This window comes from Phoca vitulina, unplaced genomic scaffold (genome assembly GCF_004348235.1).
Source record: "Phoca vitulina isolate PV1807 unplaced genomic scaffold, GSC_HSeal_1.0 scaffold54, whole genome shotgun sequence".
NCBI classification, from domain to species: Eukaryota; Metazoa; Chordata; class Mammalia; order Carnivora; family Phocidae; genus Phoca; species Phoca vitulina.
In genome coordinates this window covers 7908530-7925779 of record NW_022589757.1, presented here as the reverse complement: position 1 = coordinate 7925779, position 17250 = coordinate 7908530, and the positions used below count along the sequence as shown (strand labels likewise).

Genomic DNA, 17250 nt, shown 5'->3' with positions numbered 1-17250 from the left:
AATTGTAGGATTCTTTTTTCTAGTTCTGTGAAAAATGAAAAAAAATTTTGGTAGTATTTTGTTGGGGATTGCATTGAATCTGTAGATTGCTTTGGGTGGTAGGGACATTTTAACAATATTAATTTTTCCAGTCCACGAGCATGGTACATCTCTACATTTATTTGTGTCATCTGAAGATGTTTCTTTCGTCAGTGTTTTATAGTCTTCAGAGTACAGGTCTTTCACCTCCTTGGTTAAATTTATTACTAGGTATCTTATTATTTTTGATGCAATTATAAATGGGATTATTTTCTTAATCTCTTTTTTTTTTAGAGAGAGAGAGTGCGCAAGTCGGGTGGGGAGGAGGGGCAGAGGAAGAAGGAGAGAGAGAATCCAAAGCAGGCTACACACCCAGTGTGGAGCCCAATATGGGGCTCGATCTCACGACCCTGAGACCATGACCTGAGCCGAAATCAAGAGTTGAACACCTAACTGACTGAGCTACCCTGGCTCCCCTTAATTTCTCTTTTTTTTTTTTTTTTTTTTAAAGATTTTTTATTTATTTGAGAGAGAGAGAATGAAAGAGAGCAAGCACATGAGAGGGGAGAGGGTCAGAGGGAGAAGCAGACCCCCTGCCGAGCAGGGAGCCCGATGCGGGACTCGATCCAGGGACTCCAGGATCATGACCTGAGCCGAAGGCAGTCGCTTAACCAACTGAGCCACCCAGGCGCCCTAATTTCTCTTTTTGATAGCTCTTATTAGTGTATAGAAATGGAAATGCAACTGATTTCTGTATATTAATTTTGTATACTGAGACTTTACTGAATTCATTCATTAGTTCATTTAAGATTTTTTTTTTTTTGATTTGACAGAGAGGGAGAGAGAGAGAGTGCACACAAGCGGGGGGAGTGGCAGGCAGAGGGAGAAGCAGACTCCCCACTGAGCAGGGAGCCCAATGAAGGGCTCGATCCCAGGACCCTGGGATCATGACCTGAGCCGAAGGCAGATGCTTAACTGACTGAGCCACTCAGGCGCCCCCAGTTTTACTTTTTCCTTTGCAATTTGGCTGGCTTTTATTTCTTTTTATTGCCTGGCTTCTATGGCTAGGTCATAAATTCCTCTTGACAATCACATAAAGGAGGTTAATTTCACTCTCTCTTTCCTCATGGAGAATTTGAAGCTCAGAGATGTTAGGAGACACGCACAGGTCATATGAAATTCAAACCTAGGTTCGGTCAAGATTCCAAAAACTGTTTTTTATATTGAGTATCAGATTGACATAGATATTAAAGAGTAGGGGGCATATAAAATAGTTTCTCCCACATGCAAAGTGCTGTTGGGAATTCAAAGGGGAAACTGAGGAAGAATTAATAAGTTTTCTGGAGGAGTAAGTATCCTCACCTAAAATAAAAACTTGTGCTAACACATGCGTGTCTGACAGAATAACTAAAATGTAAAGGGAAAACTGTAGCTAGTAAGAGGTAGTAAAGGTCACTGTGAGGGTGGAATGTTCCAGAAAGTTTTCTTCAGCATTTTGCTGTTAAGGTGGACCTTGAGGTAGATGTTATTTACATAAGTGGCAACAAGGAGGGCAAGCTAGCATGGCTTCTGGTAGTGATCTCCAGGCTTTCCTCAGGCTGCATCTCCCCTTTTAATATCACTTCAGCTGGAGAAAATGCTTAATTACAAAAAGCTGCTTTGAATCAATAACCACGTGAAAAGTGAATTTTAGTTTTATTGACCACAACAGCATCTATAGACTCTTGAAGAATAGTAGTTTCCATGTGTGCAAGATGTTATTTGTTTGGTCTACAGACAGTGAACTGCCACCCACAGTTTGGGAATGCGTGACTTCGAGGATGTGTGATAGGATAGCTTATAGAGGAAATCAAGGTAGCCAAGAACTAGTAGCACTCTCTGCCTTCTTACGCAGGCCTGCACAGATATCGTCTGCAAATGTGCTTGTAGTCTCTTCGAGAAGTTTGCATTTTCTAGGCTTGGCCTTTTGGGAAATTGTAATGTTAGACCTTCAGTATATACTTGTCTGCACTTACATAGCCAGTTTCCTGGTGGTATAAAATCTAGTGGGGCTCAACGATTTTGCTTTTAAATTCAGCAGTTTCCCTCTTACTTTTTTTTTTTTTTTTAAGATTTTATTTATTTGACAGAGAGAGACACAGCGAGAGAGGGAACACAAGCAGGGGGAGTGGGAGAGGGAGAAGCAGGCTTCCCACCGAGCAGGGAGCCCGATGCGGGGCTTGATCCCAGGACCCTGGGATCATGACCCGAGCCGAAGGCAGACGCTTAACGACTGAGCCACCCAGGCGCCCCTCCCTCTTACTTCTTAAAAAATACTAAAATCAGATGCTGAGCTCAGAGGTGTTTCAGGGGTCCCTGTTTTTCCAGAATATGCAACAGTTCCTATGTCACTTGCATGGCAGAGTGTTGAGAGGTCGAAAATCAACCCTCCCCAAAGGCACAGGAGGAAATGACCTTTATATGACCGAGGCCGTACTTGGAGATCTTTGCACTGATGTGCTCCTTTCCTTTACATAGAGCTACCCTATGACCCAGCAATTGCACTCCTGGGTATTTACACCAAAAACACAGATGTAGTGAAAAGAAGGCCATATGCACCCCAATGTTCATAGCAGCAATGTCCACAATAGCCAAACTGTGGAAGGAGCCGAGATGCCCTTCAACAGATGAATGGATAAAGAAGATGTGGTCCATATATACAATGGAATATGACTCAGACATCAGAAAGGATGAATACCCAACTTTTACATCAACATGGATGGGACTGGAGGAGATTATGCTAAGTGAAATAAGTCAAGCAGAGAAAGTCAATTATCATATGGTTTCACTTATTTGTGGAACATAAGGAATAGCATGGAGGACATTAGGAGAAGGAAGGGAAAAATGAAGGGGGGGAAGTCGGAGGGAGAGACGAACCATGAAAGACTATGGACTCAGAAGCCAACTGAGGGTTTTAGAGGGGAGGGGATGGGGGGAAGGGTTAGCCCGGTGATGAGTATTAAGGAGGGCACGTACTGCATGGAGCACTGGGTGTTATACGAAAACAATGAATCGTGGGTCACTACATCAAAAACTAATGATGTATTTATTGTATGGTGACTAACATAACATAATAAAATAAAAAAAAAAAGACCTTTAACAAGTTCCACGAGGAAAACTATAGATAAGTGTACTTTGTATAGGGAAAAGGGGAAGCTGAAAGTTGTCAAAAATGGCAGAGAAAGTATAAGAAGGAAATAAAGGCACATTCGGTGTGAAAGGATATACCGTCGCCCTGATCCGACTGGAGGGAATCCCTGTTTGCAGCCCTGCGGTGGAAATCCGCTCTCCCAGTGACTCTGACGAGCACAGCCGTCTTCCCTGAGCTTTCAGAAGAAAGCAGGTGCCTTAGAATTCATCTCTAAGGTCTTTCCCAAGTCAGAATTCCATTTATCTTGGTACTTAATGACCTTGAATCGTGAAAAATCATTGTTTTGTATGGTTTGTTTTAAAATGTAGAGAAATGTATGATAGATTTTCATAATTTTGCTTAAAGGCTTAAAATAAAGAGTTTTGATATTTTAAGGTGGAAAACTGCCACCAATTCATAAAAGTCAGCTATCCAGAATGAGGCATTTCCAAGGATTAGCCCAGGTTTTAGTGCATTTTTGGAAGAGAAGTCCTTACTGGAAGCCCTCTCTTCCTAACGATTAGAGTCTTTGATTCTGTAGTTATCATGGGAAAGGGCGAGCGAGTTAGGCTCACTGTGGGGCCGAGGGGCAGGGGCCTGGGTAGATGGGAGAGGAGGATGCATAGATGAACGAAGACCCCACAGCACGGTTCGCCTTCCTCTGCGTCTCTCCTCCCACCTTCGCCCTGTGTATCAGGTTAACATTGCTCTACATAGCATGGAAGGGAAACTGGGGCTGGCTAGCATGGAAGGGAAACTGTATGATGAGGACTTAACCAGAAAGGGGTTGACTAGCATGGCTGAGCACAGTGGCTTCACAGTTCGACATGTGGTTTGGGCTTTAGTCTTCCTGCTCGGATTGCATGGGACTCCCAGCTACCTGGTCAAAAGGTGGCTGCCTCATTTGGAAGCTTGGGTTTGAGTTCCAGCCAGGAGAGAGGGGAAAGGAAAAAGGGCAGAAGCCATAGCTGAGTGTGTCCCCATTTATCAGGAAACGAATAGCCTTCGTCACGTTGTAGACTTCTGTTGACTGGAACTGGGTCTGACGGCCGCCCAAGCTCTGTACAGTGAGTCTGTTTTTTGTAGGCATATTTAGTGCCCCACGTCAAGCCAGAGTTCTGTTGAGAGGGGAAAGGGATAATGACTGGATGGTGAAGAGCATCTGCTACGTTTGCAGAGCAAAAACCACCTAGTGTACCAGGATGCCCAGGGTCCCATGGTTCATTCATGTATTCAATCATTTATCACATCTGTTGGGTACCTGTTATTTGTCAGTCGCTGTTCTAGGTGCTGGTAAAGAAATTTGCAGAGCAGAATTCCTTGCACTCATGAAGCATACAGTCTTGCGGGAGAGAAGGGCATTAATAAGATAAATAAGTACGTGCATCTGCACTAAGAAAAAGTAAGGAAGGGAGTGGAGCCACGAAGTGTTGGAGAGGGGTATAAAAGGTGGTGTGGGCTGGGAGGGCCTTGCCAAAAAGGTGGTTTAAGTTAAAACCTAAAGGAAGTGGGAGAGCAGCCTCCAAAGATATCTGGGGTAAGGGCATTCCAGGCATAGGAAACAGCAAGTGCAAAGGCCCTGAGGTGGGTGCATGCTTGATGTATCTGTGAAATAGTGAGGAAGCCAGTGTGGTTGGAGTGGGTGTAAAAAGCAATTTTTATTACGAGGTTGGAGCAGTAATGGAGAGCTAGATCATGTGGGAAACTGCAGGGTTTATTCTGAGTGATACGGGAATCCTTTTGGGGTTATGAATAAAGCAGTGACTTGTTCATTTGTTTGGACCTCTGTTTGAACCGGCTCATTGTGGTTGCTGCATTGAGGATGGGGGCAGTGGAAGATGCAGGTAAGCTAGTGAGGAAGGTATTTTAATAATCTAGAGAAGATACAACGTAGCCTGGACCAGAGTGATGGTAGCAGAGATAGTTAAACATAGTTGAATTCTAGAAACTTGTCAAAATTAGAGCCCATAGATTTGCTGATGAACCAGAGAGGAGCTGTGAGACAAAATGAGGAGTCAGGAATGACTCCCGAGTTTAGGGTCTGAGCCACTGGGAGGATGGGGGAACCATAACGTGAGATGAAGAAGAATGTGGAAAGGGCAGGTCTGAGAGAGTTGACGTCTGGTTGTGGACATGCCAGGCTTGCCATGCTTGTGACATCCGACTGGAGATGTCGAGTAGCCACTTGGACGTATGAGTCGGGAGCTCTGGGGAGTGGCATTGGCTTCTTTCTGTCTGCCCGAGCAGGGGATCCTGACCGGACCCTTGGTCCGCCACCCCCACGTCTGGCAGCAGCGGCAGGGACTTTGGAACAGCCTGGGGCCGTTCTGACCTGGTCTGACCCAGCCTTGTGTGCTGGGATCCCAGTTCCAGGCAGGATGGCCGCGGGCCTGCGTGGTGGGGGCTTTTCCACGCCTGCCCTGGAAGAGCTGGTGTTCCTGCTCTTCTTCCACCCAGGGCGGTCACGTGGTCCAGGCTGGGGCGTCCAGTGGCCTGGCAAAGGGGAGATCACTGCCTTGTGCGCAGCTGGAAGAGTACGCCCTCTAGTCTGGTCTGGCTGGACCTTCAGGGTGCTAACGCTCCCCTGGAGAGCTGCGGTCAGCCCACGCTGCTTGCCCTGCCTTTTCCTAAAGCGCTTTTCCCTGGGGACTTAGGACTCTCCCCTGGAAAGCTGTCTCGCTCATGACTGCAGGTGGTGGTCTGTGGACTTTCCGGGGGCTGAAATGGCCCGGCCCCGTCCGTGTGGACCGGGAAGCACCAGGGGGATGCTGGCGGCCTTCGCTGTTGCTGACGGTGGCCTGGGACGAGGCCAGGGGCCCTTTGGAAAAATTCAGCGGACAGTCCATGGCTCCGAGTTCAGCTGGCTTAGTACGGGGTTGTTCCTCACATCCTCCCAACACGCACGACAAACACTGCAACAGAGAGGTTTGAGGAACAGAGAGCTGAGTTTTGTTTGACCGTGGCCTCCGGGGAGGGTGCCGCACGACGCATGGTTTCATGTCGTGTGCTCAGCCTGGGAGCTCGTGCTGGACGAGGAGCTGGTGAGGACTCATCCAGGCCGCTCCGTCCGCTGGTGCCAGCGGGGGTATGTGGGGGTGTGTGGGGGGGGGGGTGGGGGTTACTCCAGATGCGGCCCGTGGGGAAGATAGCTACTGCCTTCACTTGGTGACTCTCCAAACCCTGTGGGGAGAGGCGTTCAAGAGAAGGAACCCTGATAAATACTTTTTTCAACTTTTTTTTTTTTTTTTAATTTAACATGAAACTTGCCATCTTAGCTGTGGTTAAGTGCACAAATCAGTGGTATCGACTCCATTCACATTGTGCAACCATTCCCGCCATCCATCTCCAGAACTCTCCTCATCTGGTAAAACTGAACCCATTAACCAACCCCCCCTCCCTCCTACCCTCAGCTCCTAGCGTCCACCGTTCTTCATTCTATCTCTAGAATTTTGACTACTCTGAGCTCCTCATGTAAGTGGAATCATCCAGTATTTGTCATTCTGTGACTGACTTATTCCACCCCGCATAGTGTCGCCCAGGTTCATCCATGTTGGAGCCTACGTCACAGCTTCCAGTACTCCATCGTGTGGGTGTACCGTATTTTGCGTATCCATTCGTCACTCAGTGGACACGTGGGTTGCTTCCACGTTTTCGCTAGTGTGAATAATGCTGCTGGGAACATGGGTGTACAAGTATTTCTTCAAGACCCTGCTTTTCATTATTTTGGGTTTATAACCAGAAGTGGAACTGCTGGATTGTATGGTAATTCAATATTTAATTTTTTGAGAAACCTTCATGCTGTTTTCTACAGCGGCTTTGTCAGTACATTCCCACCAACAGTGCAGAAGGGCTCTATTTCTGCACATCCACACCAACGCTGGTTGTTTTCTGTTTTGTTTTGTTTTGTTTTGTTTTCTTATAGCAGCCATTCTAATGAGTATGAGATGATACCTCTTTGTAGTTTTATTTGCTTTTCTTAATGCTCAGTGATGTTAAGCATCTTTTCATGTACCTGTTGGCCATTTACATCTCTTTTTTGGACACAGGTTTTTTTTTAGGTTAGTCTTGAATTTTAGGAGTTCTTAATATAGTCTAAATAGTAATCCCTAATCAGATATGTGATCTGCAAACATTTTCTCCCATTCTGTGGGTTGCCTTTATATTCTGTGGATAGTACCTTTGGATGTATGGATTCTTAAAATCTTCACGAAGTCCAGTTTGTCTGTTTTTTTCTTTTTTTTGCTTGTGCCCTTGGTGTCCTGTCCAAGAAATCATTGCCAGATTCTGGGTCGTGACTTGGTATATTTTTTGTTTGTTTCTTAGGCTTCAGTCTCCCTGCTCCCCCATTTATTTATTTGTTTCTTTCCCTCTTTCAATAAAGTCATTAGACCAATAGATCAGTAACATATTTTAGACTCTATAAATCTTTAGCCATCCTGAGAGGAGGATGGGTTGAATTTGGAATGGAAGCACATAGCACAGTTGGCTGGAGCAGAGGGCCCATGATGGGGTTGGTGGGTGAGAAATCGGGTGTGTAGGTGAGTTCACACCATGTTGCATCTTCTGTGGTGAATGGATGGGTTGAAGACAGATGGTAGCCTCACGGCCATCGGGCCAAGTTGTATATAGCTGCTCCTACCTGTTCTCAAAAACTAGGCACTTAACCTTTCTGAGCCTCAGTTTCCCCATTTTACTTATTTAACAAACACTTATATGGTTCCAAACACTATTCTAAAGCACTGTACAAATGTTAACTCATTGACTTCTCCCACCAACCCTGCGCAAGAGTATTGTCCCCACCTTACAGAAGGGAAAGCTCATGCCCAGAGAGTTTAGGGAGCAGGTCAAGGTCACAGAGCCAGTAAGTAGTGGAGCTGGGATTTGAACCCAGGCTCTCTCGTTCCAGAGTTCATGCTCTTAACTGTATGTTAGGCTGCCTCTCTGAAATGGGGAGAAGCCTAATTCCTACCTCTCAAAGTTACCCAGATGATCTAATGAGATGATGCATGTCAGGACACATTGTATGTTGCACGGTGTTTTGCAAATACTGTTTATTATTAGTTAAAAATAATTAAGTAACACTCTGGAAATGGATGAGATTCTCAAGAGTGTAGGGAGAAAGGGATGGATCAAGGACCAAGCCTTGGGAAGTGTCTATGCTGAGGAGCAAGGGCTTGGTTTGGGGAAGACATCAGGCAGACTCACGGTTGACCCCTGTGGACAGGGTCACAGTCCATGTAGAGCCCCCGGCTCCAGCCTTCTAATCTCTACCAAAGGATGTTGTGAAGGGCAGTGAGGTACTCAGGTGGATAATGTCCGTGCAGAGGGGACCAAAGCCAGGTCTCTGCCACTGGCCCACCAAGAACTTCGTCGGGGACTTAAGGCAGTCTGCAGTTCCGACTGCAGCTTTTTTTCCTTCTGTGGTGCATTTTCCCAAGCAGACTGGAGCTCAGACCTGCTCTACATGTGAAGTGAGAGGCTTGGAACTAGGCCACTCCTAGGTTTGTGGTGGCTTTGTTGGGGCAAGAGCAGAGTGCACTGCGCGTGAGGACGGACTCTGGGCTGGCTGGCTGGGCCTCCCTCTGGGGTTGCAGAGGCCAGCCTACTGCACCTGCCATCTTTGGGACAATGATCACGTGAGTGCCCAGAAGGATGGCAGGAGAATGGGGAAGGACACCCAGGGATCTTGTGATCTCTCTCTGGCTCTCAACGAGGTGTGTGGTCTGGTTTGTAGTGGGAGGCGGTGGGGGCTTACTGTCGATCTCAGTTCCCTTAGTGCAAAGCAAGGTAGTTATTAGAACCTTCTTTGAACCCCACCCCGCCCCTCCAGCCGGTGACTGACGTGCATAAAGCGCTTGGGGGTGCCGAGATGAAGAGCCCCTGAGAGAATTGCCAGAACAGGGCTACTGTGACCTCACCTGGCTTATTTGAGTATCTTCTGTGCCTGCCTGGCTTTGATGGGCATTTAATTTCTCTAGTAGAGGGCCTCTGGTGGTCCCAGCTTCCAGCTGCTCAGACTCCTCCTAAAGGTGGGTGCCGCAGAGAAGAAAGTGAACCACCCCCCTTAGGTATATTTAAGAATGTCAGAAGAGAACCTTATGCCCAAAGAATCTGTTTTTCTAGAGAAGACTTCAGGAGAGGACAGGTGTGTCCTGGCATGTCCAGCGGCCCCTGGTTAGAGAGCTGCCTGGAGAACTGCTTCCTTCTGACCAACACGGCCTCCAGTGGCCATCTGAGCCTGGGCCTGCTGTCTGTAGGCTCTCGGGGAGACCCTTTGATGGCCTCACTTCTCAGGGGCATGGGGGGGGCTCCTTTTCTTTGTAGTGGCTTGTGGACTGGGACACGGATCTCCTGATCCCAAAGAGACCGAACTCTGGGGGTGAAAAGCTTCTCTGTGCTGCCATACAAGGGGTCCAAGGTACCAGAGTCCACGAGTCTGTAGCAAGAAGAAGAGGGTAAAGTTTTTAGAAGGAGGCTGAGGAAGGCAGAGCTGTGCCTAAGGAGTCGGCCTAACCTTGAAGAAGGGAAGGTGTCCGGTACTAACGTCCAAAAAAGTGGGGTCTTGACATTTTGTATGCAGACCATGTGTCTCTGGGTATTAGTTGGGATTCTTCAAGTTGCAAGTGACAGAAACCCAGCTTAGTTAGCCTCAGTGAAGGCACATTGGCTCCTGTACCCGAGGAGAACAAGATGATTCAGTCTCAGATTATTCCACCAGCATTTGTGGATGGATTCATTGCATTCTCTCTCCCCTCACCCCTCTCTGTCCCCCTCTCCATCACTCCCTCAGCTTTGCCACTGAGTGCTCTCCTCAGTGCCAAAGACAGCCCGCTGCTGCACCCCCAGGCCCGTATTCCCTCGGCCTACCAGCCTGTGGTAGCTAGTCTGCCCTTGAGGAAAATCAGAGTTCTAGGTAGAAAGAGGAGGTGAGACCATAAATATCCAAATTTGCACAATTAAACAAGAGAGGTAATCTACCCTTACATTGTAGTAATTCTGTTTTTGCAGATCAAGATTACTTCTAGAATTACTTCTTGGAAATTACCACGCAGATGGGTTTATAAAACACAGTAGATACCTGTCTCAATATTCTAGAACGTTGCCTTGCTTTTTAACCCAGAATGATACTGATCCCTTACTTGAGTATCACGATTTGGCTTTGAATGACTTGAAGCCGTTGCCAGCAGGCTAACCCAGCAGACTGTCCGCGGTCTCTGGGAATGGCCAGGAGGGCCCAGGCACCTCCGAAAGACGTGCGTCCGTGCTACACCGAGCCACGGAAGGAGGAGGAGGGGGGAACGTTCAGCCTTCCCCAGTGACCTGTCAGGAATAACTGCTGATACGTTTATTAAAACCTCAGACAGGGCGCCGGGGTGGCTCAGTTGGTTAAGCATCTGACTCTTGGTTTTGGCTCAGGTCATGATCTCAGGGTTGTGAGATCGAGCCCCGCATTGGGCTCCACACTCAGCGGGGAGTCTGCTGGAGATTCTTTCTCTCCCTCTGCCCCCCCATCCCCCTGTGCATTCTCTCTCTTCTCTCTCTCTCTCTCACAAGTAAATAGATAAAATTTTTTTTTTTAAAAACCCACCTCAGCCAGGGGATACTTGCGTTGTTTCTCAGAGTTGCAGCACAAGGCAGGACGCAGTGAGTGTGGGAGTTCTGAACCACCTTTGTGTCTGGAGGCAGACCTGGCCCGCAGGTGGTGATGTGAGTCACACGTGAATTTGCTCCCATGCAATGGGTCCGGGCTTGTCGGGCCTGGGGAAGCCGGCTGCCTGCCAGGACGCCTTCACTGGCTGGGGCGATCCGAGCCCTCTCTCTTGTTCTTTAAAGGTACACCCCTGGGAGATTTGCTGGGGCTTGTGCCTCCCCGCTGTAGGCCTCCTGGCAGAGGCCGGGATTTTGGATTTCCCTGGTTGGGCGGCTCTTTGGCCCCCACACCCCCCTCTGCCTCCTGGGAAAGGTTGGACCAGAGGACCTGCGGCTCGGCAGGCAGCCCTGGGTTCTCGGTCCTCCAGCTCACAAGCCTGCCTGCTGTAGGGCCACTGGAGAGTAGCACGCACCAGTCGTGCTTTCTTAATTTTTTTCCCTGTCTTTTGTTTGTTGTTGTTGTTGTTGTTGTTGTTGTTTTTAAAGATTATTTGAGAGAGAGCGCTAGCAAGAGAGAGCATGAGCAGGGGGAGAGGGAGAAGCAGGCTCCCCGCTGAGCAGGGAGCCCAAGGCGGGGCTCGATCCCAGGACCCCGAGATCCTGGCCTCAGCTGAAGGCAGATGCTTAACCAACTGAGCCACCCGGGCGCCCCTTTCCCTTTCTTTTGGATTGGAAGTTTTGCATCCTATTTTTATTCTTCTTCTTCTTTTACATTGTTAACACTCCTATTTAACAATGATAGAATTTCTAAAGCTCATCATTCATCTACAGATAATTACTGAGTGTACCTACTGTGTGCAGGCTTGTCCAGCTGCTGGGGAAGCAGTCCTAACCGAAGTCCCCGCCCTGAGTACATACTAACCTGGACGCTTCCTACTCTCACTGGACCTTTAGGAGCTTCCACTTGGCTTAGTACTTTAATTTCATCCTGTTGGAGGCTCCCAAATTTGCTCTTTTTATAAAATTTATGGTTGATGTTTAACTTTTTAAACTTCAATTTCATTTTTATGCAGTGGTTATTTAGATTTATCCATATATTTGCCAGTTTCTTTTCTAACAGTTGATTATTGCACCCCACTTATATTTGGGATTTTGGGTTCTTTGATGGACTGAGTCTTTAAGTGGATCTTTCAGTCAGTTTACAGTTAGTGAACATTCAGGTTTTGTTTGCCATAGAAGTATATTGTGCCTTCTCTTGAATGATGTTCTAGAATGTTAGGGCAAGAGTTCTTTTCCTCAGCACTTTGAGGAGATCGTTCCATGGTTTTCTGGGCTTTATTTTCTGTTTTCTTCAAAAGAAGAGTCTGCTGTTTATCTAATTTTTACTTCTTTATCAGAAAACTTGCATTTACTAGTTTCTCTGTGTCTTGATGTTTGTCATTTTTCACTGTGATGTGCCTTGATGCAGACTTATTTTATTTTTTATTTTTAAAGATTTTATTTATTTGTCAGAGAGTGAGAGAGAGAGAGCATAAGCAGGGGGAGTGGCAGAGGGAGAGGGAGAAGCAGGCTCCCCGCTGAGCAAGGAGCCGGATGCTGGACTCGATCCCAGGACCCTGGGATCGTGACCTGGGCCGAAGGCAGCTGCTTAACCAGCTGAGCCACCCAGGTGTCCCAGATTTTTTCTGATTTACTCTTAGAACTCGATATGCCCTTTCATTCTGAGGACTCATGTGTTTCTTTAATTCTAGAAAATGTTCAGTCCTCCCTTTAAGAACTGTGTCAACTTGGATGTGGACAGTGTAGGTCCAACCTAATGCAAGTTGGATGCTTTGGACTCAAGTAACAGAAACTTAACTGAAAATAGATCTAAAAATCATTTTAAGAAATGTATTTCACATAACAAGAAGCCAGGATGAAGTGACTTGAAGGTTTGCTAATTCAGCAGCCTGAGGATTGACCATTGTTTGCCATGTTCACCACGCTGGCTGAGCACCTCTAAAGATCCCAAGATGCCTGCCTCAGCTCTGTGCTTTCTTTGCCGTTAGGGCCCTTGGAAAAGATTTTTCTTCATAGCGTCTTTGTGAGATCAGAGCAGCTTTCCCCAGATGTCCCCATTTCCACCCCCACCAACCCCAAACCTCCTCCTGACTACTTTGCCAGGATTGCAAGGAGAAGGGACACGATGATTACTTTAGACCAGCCAGGATCTAGCTTCCAGAAGTAGGGAGGATCAGCCAGTAAGAAAAACCAGAGTGGTGGTTGGGTAGGCCGCAAGCATCGTCTGCTACCCACATTCTCTTTAATGTCTTGCTGCCCTTCTGTTGAACTTATGTTGGATCTTCTTATCCTGTCCTCCATGAATCTTGCCTTTTCATACTTTCAGTTTAATCTTTTTAATTGCATTTTGAGTAATTTCCTCAGAGCTGTCTTCCAGTTTACCATCTTTCTCTTTAGCTAAATCTGTTGTTCAGCATAACCATTGAGTTTTTAATTTTGACAACTAAAATTTTAATTTCTAGAATTTCTATTAGATTCTTTTTCACAGTTGCTTACCATTTTTTCATGATGTCTTGTTCTTTCATTATGGTTCTTACCTCCTTTTTTTTTAAAGCTTTTAATAGTATTTATTTTACAGTCTCATTCATCTTTTTCTATTAATTTAAGTTCTTGGAATGTCAGTTCTTTTTGTTTTGTTGACTCTCCCTCCTCGTGAATGCTGTGCACTCACTTTCATTGAGGGTTTGTTTTTTGAATGTGGAAATTCACTACAGAGCCATTTTATGCTTACTTTTGTCAGCATTAATTTTTACATGGATTTATTAGTTTGGATTTCTGCCCCATGCAGAATGCATGGATTTGGTACCCACATCAGCATGGCACATGACTTAATGTTTGATTTCTCACGGAAGAAAGTGTTTCATGCTCCACCCAGAGCCTCGGGTAAATGACTGTGTTTTTGCTGCTTCCCTTTGCCAGTGGGAGGAGTTTTTCTAATCCCATTTTCATGGAGGGGGCTGCCCTTCTAGAACCCGCTGTTTATGCAGGGCATTGGTTCCAGTTCTCTGCCCATGGAGCTCAGAGTCATCCTCCCACATAAAAAACCTCACCCCTAGGGGTCTTGAACTAGGTCTGATACTCTTCTGGCCACAGGTGTGGGATTATAACTCTGGCTTTGAATTTTGTTTCTGGTACCCATGGATTTCTCTTTCTTGGCTTTTCTTTTTCTTTCTTTCTTTCTTTCTTTTTTTTCTTTTTAAAACCTCGGGTCATATTTAACCCAGCATTTCAATGAATTTGGAGCGGGAAAGATGTTCACATCGGCTGAGTCCGCCATCTTGCCAGATGTGATTCCCTTAATAAGTGAAAAACACTCTGCTTTGCTTGAGTAATAAAGCACATCCTATTCATTCTCTCATTTGCCTTTTATTCTATAGTTTCACTTTCTTAATCTTTCTGACTGCATGCCGGCGAATTTCCTGGGATCTGATTCTGTATATTTGAATAGGGAGTCCGCGCTGGTAGCTCCAGCAGCCAGCTTGACAGCACGGGGTCCTTCCTCTCCTTTCCCTATTCTGTAATCCGTGCCTCCTTTCTCCATAAACATGTAGACTCACTTGCTCTACATTCAAAATAGTTGTAAAATTACACCACCATTAACAACATCAAGCCTACTAAGTAAACTTAGTAGATCTTTGGTCCATAGAATATATACCATTAACGATTTGCAGTCAAAATACTGTATTTTAAAAGCTACTTGATATAACTTTTTTCTCCGTACGGTTATGTTATCAATCTAACAGACAGTTAGGCTTGTTTTTTCTGTTTGCAATAATTTTGTTTACCTTTTGCATCCATTTGTATTTAAAAATTTTTAGTGTATAAAATACTTACATGGTTCAAAAATCAAAACTGTAGAAAAATACTTAGAGAAATTTTACTTCCATCAATATCTTGATTTCTGGTTATCTTTCCTATTTTTCTTGTTGCATAAGTAAACATGTATTTGTGCATATTTATATGCAGATGAATATGCATACTTTATTTTCCCTCTCTCATGTTTTTCCAGGTTTTTTGTTTTTTTTACCACTAGTGCTTTAATGAACGGAATAATTTTGTGCATCTGTTATTTTATATTATGAACTTACATCTTGAGGCAGTTACCTAGAAATAGAATTGCTGGGTCAAAGGGTACACGCACGTGGAGCTTTGTTCGATATCGCCAAACCCCCCGCCACAGGGCTCTTCCCTTTTGCATTCACACGTGGAGTGTGAGTGAGTACGGAGAATGCCTGTTTCTCCTCAGCTTCACCAACAGAGAGTGATGCCACGCTTGAGTTTTTGTGGCGTGAAGGGGAGGAAATGGTATCTCGTGTAGTTTTGTGGGCATTTCTCTTACTTTGCCTGACATTGGGCATCTTTTCATATGTTTAAGTACAATTGGTATATCTGGTTCTGTGAACTGTTTATGTCTTTTTGTGCCTGGTCTTATTGGGATCTAAACTGATGCATAACATCATGTAAGTTTAAGGGGTACGACACAATGATTGGATGGATGTGTATACTGCGAAATGACCACAATAAGTTTAGTTAACATCGATGTCCTCAGATAGCTACATTTTTTTTCCTGTTTGTATCTTTTGCTCACTTTTCTACTTTTTCACCTTTTCTATTTTTTTTTTTTTTTGGAATTACTTAATAAATTAGAATGATTAGTCCTTCCTCTGAGACATAAATTGTAAATATTTTCTCCCATTTTGTCATTTGTCTAATGACTCAAAGTCTGTTTTCTTTACCGCCATGTTATCACTTGTGCAGTTAATAATATGCTCATGTAGGACCTTTATTTTGAGACACCAATCAATAATTTACTTATAAGAGTTTTTTTTTAAGATTTTTTTTTTATTTACTTGAGAGAAAGAGAGAGTGAGAGAGAGCAGGAGCAGAGAGAGGGAGAGGGAGAAGCAGACTCCCCTGCTGAGAAGGGGCTGATGTAGGGCTCGATCCCAGGACCCTGGGATCATGACCCGAGCCACAGCAGATGCTTAACTGACTGAGCCACCCAGGCGCCCCAATAGTTTACTTATAAGAATTAACAAAATTCAGAATTCAGAACTCACAAAATAAAGACAAAACCCAGAAATAACCTTACAAAGACTTAGACATAGAAGGCATACCTGTAAAGAATATTCATCGCACAGAAGCTGGAGTAACTAACATACCGCATAACTGAATAAAAATTCAGAATATTTCAGCAGCCTGGAAATACGGGCCAAAATGCACAAAATAAAATTTAGTAGAAATGTGTTGTATTTAGGCTTAAAAACATTAATGCCATAAGTTTTAGACTGGGGACTCCTGCCTTCACAGAAATTCATATTTGTATAAGCTTTGGGTTTTAGTTGACCACACAGTTAGAAAAGCCCAACAGGATGATATGGTTGCTGAAAGAAAATGTGTTCTTAGAGTGAATATTAGGAGGAGATTGTCCTGATGATGGAGAAAATTGCCCCCTTGTGCTCCACACTTACCAGCCCACATCCGGAATGGTACACTCAGTTTTGGGGACCACAAATCAAGAGGGTCATAGCTGTCTGCGAACAAGTCCAAACCAGGGAGTCTGAATTAGTGAAGAGTCTGGAAGTCATTTTAGGAACTCGGGAGGTTAAATCTGGAGAAGGGAAAGCAAGTCACTTGTGAAGCATTTAAAGGCTCAAGTGGAGGAGAGATTAGGATTATTCGGTGTTGCTCAAGCCGGCGGGCCTCGGGCCCCCAGCAGACAGGCTCACTCGAAAGGGAAGCTTTCTACCCAGCACTCCAGACTGCTGGAAGGGGACGGGCTGCCTCTCAGCCCACCAGCTCCTTGTTTGGATAGCGGCGTCAGGTCAACTGGGGGGCGGCGGGGAAGGCTCTGCGGCTGTGTGTGGACAGTTTAGGCACCAGGGTTCCTGTCATCTGGCTCATGGGAGGAAAGCTTTCCTTCTTTCTGGTGTCTTCTGTTTGTTGGGAACAAGAGCAGGTGGGGGAAGTGTCCGTGGGATTTTTTGGCTGCTAACGTAGATGAAATGTTTGGAGAAACATGCCTCTAGAATTGAATGTTAAGATGTTAGCCTTCAGGTTTAGCCAGGATGCCGAGCCAGCGTCCTGAGAGCAGGGACTGCACCTTGCAGACAGTGGTGTCTGTGGGCCAAGACCTCGGACTGTGCCTGCTCGTGCCTATTTAGACTCGGTGCTCGGGTCCTTGCCCGCCTTCCCCATGGCTGACAAGAGCAGCGACGATGCCTCAGTATGAATTGTACTTGTTGCTCAGGGACCTCAGAAAGTTCCTATAAGCTCTCTGTTGAACTTTAATGGGCACGCGGATCAACTGGGGATGGGATGAAAATGCATGTTCTGGTCCAGGAAGTCAGCCGTGTACTTGAACTTCTCCATCTCAGTGGCTCCAGTTGCTGCTGCCGCCGCTGGTCTGGGGA

The 17250-nt window shown here is 45.7% G+C and overlaps 1 protein-coding gene across 4 annotated transcripts in view; it reads left to right on the top strand.

Annotated features, from left to right (window-relative positions):
- The window catches only part of GPR161 (G protein-coupled receptor 161), a 48311-nt gene that overhangs the window by 11682 nt on the left and 19379 nt on the right, over positions 1-17250 (top strand). The window lies entirely within an intron of this gene.